Source organism: Schistocerca americana, chromosome 3 (assembly GCF_021461395.2).
Source record: "Schistocerca americana isolate TAMUIC-IGC-003095 chromosome 3, iqSchAmer2.1, whole genome shotgun sequence".
NCBI classification, from domain to species: domain Eukaryota; kingdom Metazoa; phylum Arthropoda; class Insecta; order Orthoptera; family Acrididae; genus Schistocerca; species Schistocerca americana.
In genome coordinates, this window is record NC_060121.1 from 591,085,418 (window position 1) to 591,090,417 (window position 5,000).

General features: G+C 53.4%; 1 non-coding gene across 1 annotated transcript in view; it reads right to left on the bottom strand.

Annotated features, from left to right (window-relative positions):
* LOC124608791 overlaps nt 1-495 on the bottom strand; it is a 1,910-nt gene extending 1,415 nt beyond the window's left edge. The window contains exon 1 of the ribosomal RNA XR_006979357.1: nt 1-495. This exon is cut by the window's left edge and continues 1,415 nt beyond it. This is a non-coding gene — a ribosomal RNA (small subunit ribosomal RNA).
* Between the last annotated feature and the right edge of the window lie 4,505 nt (nt 496-5,000).

Consider the following 5,000-nt stretch of genomic DNA (forward strand, 5'->3'; position numbering starts at 1 on the left):
TTATTTTTCGTCACTACCTCCCCGTGCCGGGAGTGGGTAATTTGCGCGCCTGCTGCCTTCCTTGGATGTGGTAGCCGTTTCTCAGGCTCCCTCTCCGGAATCGAACCCTGATTCCCCGTTACCCGTTACAACCATGGTAGGCGCAGAACCTACCATCGACAGTTGATAAGGCAGACATTTGAAAGATGCGTCGCCGGTACGAGGACCGTGCGATCAGCCCAAAGTTATTCAGAGTCACCAAGGCAAACGGACCGGACGAGCCGACCGATTGGTTTTGATCTAATAAAAGCGTCCCTTCCATCTCTGGTCGGGACTCTGTTTGCATGTATTAGCTCTAGAATTACCACAGTTATCCAAGTAACGTGGGTACGATCTAAGGAACCATAACTGATTTAATGAGCCATTCGCGGTTTCACCTTAATGCGGCTTGTACTGAGACATGCATGGCTTAATCTTTGAGACAAGCATATGACTACTGGCAGGATCAACCAGGGAGCTGCGTCAACTAGAGCTGAGCAGCCGGCCGCCCGGGAGTGTGTCCCGGGGGCCCGCGCGAACACGCAAGCGTCCGCTCAATTATTCTGCAAACAGGAGGAGGCTGAGCTCCCCTGCACAATACACCTCGAAACCCTCTCAGGTCCCGGCGGCGCGCAGCGCCGTCCTAAGTACTTGGTCGGGTTCGAGAGTGGCGCAATCGCCCGGAGTTTGGCGAGTAGACGCTTTAGGTGCGACCACCCGTGCTCCCAACTGAGCTTGCCGCTGCCGACAGAGGCCCGGGAGCGTGCTGTCGTGGCATTGCCGGCGGGAGACAACACGCGCCACCTACGGTGGCCGGCAGCTCCATCGCCAGCGCCACAGAAGGACAAAAGCCCCACTTGGGTGCCGAAGCGAACTCTCCCAGCACAGCGCACGCGCCAACACGTCCGCACAGCTGCGATACAATCCACCTGCGAGAACCGCAGAGGCGACCGAGCAGCAGACGGCGTCGCGGCGCCGAGCGCCGGGCGGCGGCGCATCCTCAGCGCACACAGTCCTCAATCGGACCAGCACACTGCAGATGTCCACCGCGCTTCGCACCGGGCCCGCGAGGACCTACTTTGGCCGCACGGCGCCGCGTGCAGGGTGCGCCGGCGCGCAGCTGCGCCGCCTGCCGCCTCCGTCGGCCGGCGCGCCTGCCACTGGCCGCCCCCACCAGCCGGCTGTAGCGCGTGCGCCCACGCACCGCGCGGCCAGCACGCCGGGAGGCCCCCCCTCACCGGCCGGGGACGGTCCCACCCAGCCACCGCCGCGTATCGCTTCACACCCACATGCCATTCACGTTCGTGGGCATGGTGGGTATCGCTGAAACAACCGGTTGGTAGCTCAACCGATCGTCGCCATCACTGATTCACCTCTAGCGAGAACAACCGCACCACAACGGTTTACCAGTTGTTCATTTGCGTAACGTCACCAGCAAACGTAGACGTCCATCGCCATTTGCAAATTCAACGATTGTTGCATGCCTGTGTCAGGTGTCACGACACACTATGTCTGCCCACATACACGCAACAACATGTGCACGCTTCGCGAACACGTGGAAGGTGGCCCCCGTACGTATGCGATGTCCATTGCGCGAACGACTGTCAACCGGCCTCTGTCGCATGTCGCAGATGTGGAACGCAGTGCACCATGCTATCACGGTGTGTGAGAGGAGACGACTACGTCTGACAACACGCGCCACTACATCAACAGACGGCTCATGCTGATCGCCATCCACGGCATACCATACTGCAATCCAGCTCTTATAGGGAGACGACACGTAGCTGAGTGCACAATATTTGGACCGTATGGTTCGCCGTTGTTGGCGCAGTCGTGGTACGGTCACACATGTACCACGATGTATCATTCAGTACATGAGGACCAATGTGCAGTACAGTGTGTGATTTGGACGTACAACATCAGCGGACAGTTGACACAAGCCGTACCACAACGTAGGCTGTGCTTCGCCATGCGAATGCCAATGAACAACTGCGAAGGGCATTGAGCATGTACGTCCTACTGCCATCCGCATTACAGTGTATAGCTGCAAGGTGTTTCACATGAAGCGATACTCTGGGGACCGGGCAGTGCGAGTAGCAAACTATATTGCGGGGGTTGCAGTTAGGCAACACTACACTAATTTAACGCGTCGTATGACAATTACAGAGCAGGTTAAGGCCCAACGTGTGTTGGGTTAAGGCCCAACGTGTGTTGGGTTAAGGCCCAACGTGTGTTGGGTTAAGGCCCAACGTGTGTTGGGTTAAGGCCCAACGTGTGTTGGGTTAAGGCCCAACGTGTGTTGGGTTAAGGCCCAACGTGTGTTGGGTTAAGGCCCAACGTGTGTTGGGTTAAGGCCCAACGTGTGTTGGGTTAAGGCCCAACGTGTGTTGGGTTAAGGCCCAACGTGTGTTGGGTTAAGGCCCAACGTGTGTTGGGTTAAGGCCCAACGTGTGTTGGGTTAAGGCCCAACGTGTGTTGGGTTAAGGCCCAACGTGTGTTGGGTTAAGGCCCAACGTGTGTTGGGTTAAGGCCCAACGTGTGTTGGGTTAAGGCCCAACGTGTGTTGGGTTAAGGCCCAACGTGTGTTGGGTTAAGGCCCAACGTGTGTTGGGTTAAGGCCCAACGTGTGTTGGGTTAAGGCCCAATGTGTGTTGGGTTAAGGCCCAACGTGTGTTGGGTTAAGGCCCAACGTGTGTTGGGTTAAGGCCCAACGTGTGTTGGGTTAAGGCCCAACGTGTGTTGGGTTGAGGCCCAACGTGTGTTGGGTTGAGGCGCAACATAGGTTAGGTTGAGGCGCAACATAGGTTAGGTTGAGGCGCAACATGGGTTAGGTTAAGGCGCAACATGGGTTAGGTTAAGGCGCAACATGGGTTAGGTTAAGGCGCAACATGGGTTAGGTTAAGGCGCAACATGGGTTAGGTTAAGGCGCAACATGGGTTAGGTTAAGGCGCAACATGGGTTAGGTTAAGGCGCAACATGGGTTAGGTTAAGGCGCAACATGGGTTAGGTTAAGGCGCAACATGGGTTAGGTTAAGGCGCAACATGGGTTAGGTTAAGGCGCAACATGGGTTAGGTTAAGGCGCAACATGGGTTAGGTTAAGGCGCAACATAGGTTAGGTTAAGGCGCAACATGGGTTAGGTTAAGGCGCAACATGGGTTAGGTTAAGGTACAATATGGGTTAGGTTAAGGTACAATATGGGTTAGGTTAAGGTACAATATGGGTTAGGTTAAGGCGCAACATAGGTTAGGTTAAGGCGCAACATAGGTTAGGTTAAGGCGCAACATAGGTTAGGTTAAGGCGCAACATAGGTTAGGTTAAGGCACAACACGGGTTAGGTTAAGGTACAACACGGGTTAGGTTAAGGTACAACACGGGTTAGGTTAAGGTACAACACGGGTTAGGTTAAGGTACAACACGGGTTAGGTTAAGGTACAACACGGGTTAGGTTAAGGTACAACACGGGTTAGGTTAAGGTACAACACGGGTTAGGTTAAGGTACAACACGGGTTAGGTTAAGGTACAACACGGGTTAGGTTAAGGTACAACACGGGTTAGGTTAAGGTACAACACGGGTTAGGTTAAGGCACAATACGGGTTAGGTTAAGGCACAACACGGGTTAGGTTAAGGCACAACACGGGTTAGGTTAAGGCACAACACGGGTTAGGTTAAGGCACAATACGGGTTAGGTTAAGGCACAATACGGGTTAGGTTAAGGCACAATACGGGTTAGGTTAAGGCACAATACGGGTTAGGTTAAGGCACAATACGGGTTAGGTTAAGGCACAATACGGGTTAGGTTAAGGCACAATACGGGTTAGGTTAAGGCACAATACGGGTTAGGTTAAGGCACAATACGGGTTAGGTTAAGGCACAATACGGGTTAGGTTAAGGCACAATACGGGTTAGGTTAAGGCACAATACGGGTTAGGTTAAGGCACAATACGGGTTAGGTTAAGGCACAATACGGGTTAGGTTAAGGCACAATACGGGTTAGGTTAAGGCACAATACGGGTTAGGTTAAGGCACAATACGGGTTAGGTTAAGGCACAATACGGGTTAGGTTAAGGCACAATACGGGTTAGGTTAAGGTACACATTGTTGTAAGGAAAGGTGTTTTGGGGGGGGGGGCCGGTTTGTTGATTGTGATTATCGTAAGTAAATGACTGCGGCATCATCTGATTTGGCACGTCAGGGTGCACCTTTGGCTCATGACAGGCGGCGCTCTGATTCCATGCTTGTGGCAGACCTGTGTCTTTCATTCCTGCCATTGTTTTTGTGGTGTGACAGGAGGCAGTATTGTGATGTTGGGTGCACCCCTGTGTAGGACATGTGTGGGTGTTGGTGGCTTAGCTGAGCAATGGTGGTTGTCGGAAGGGTGGGATATTCTGTTTTCCGAGTGGACCTCCCGGTCTGGTTATGATAGTGTGGATTGTCTAATGTGGCAGAGAGGATGCACTGGGTGTTGTTCCATGCTGGTGCTTACATATTGTCTGTGTGCCTGTTACAGGCAGAGAGTAGTGCGTGATAAGAGTGTCTGGCTGACGTGTGATTGTGAGCAGAGTCTTTCAGCATGTATACGGACAGTTGTATACATTATCTGTATTCTGATGGCTCTATCTATTACTAATCAGCGCCGTGTATACGTTTAATCCGGTTCCAGTCGAAACTATTGTATCTCTGTACATTAGTGACACGGCGAGCCCGCTATGTAGTTACTCGTCTCGGCAGCTTCCACCGGTGTATGGCAAATGATTATAAGGAATCAGTCTAGTCGTCAATACCGATAGTGTGACGTCACATGTCTGGGGTGGGGGACGCTGCGCCCTTCCGGTGGGTCATGGCCTAGGAAGACTCTTCCCACGCAGGGGGGCTTGGACTGTCATTGACTCTTCCGAGTAATATACTTGCCGTACGTTTTTGCGACTGCGAGTGCAACGCTCACCGGTACCGACATGGATGGAGCGCCTCCTAGCTGCCGC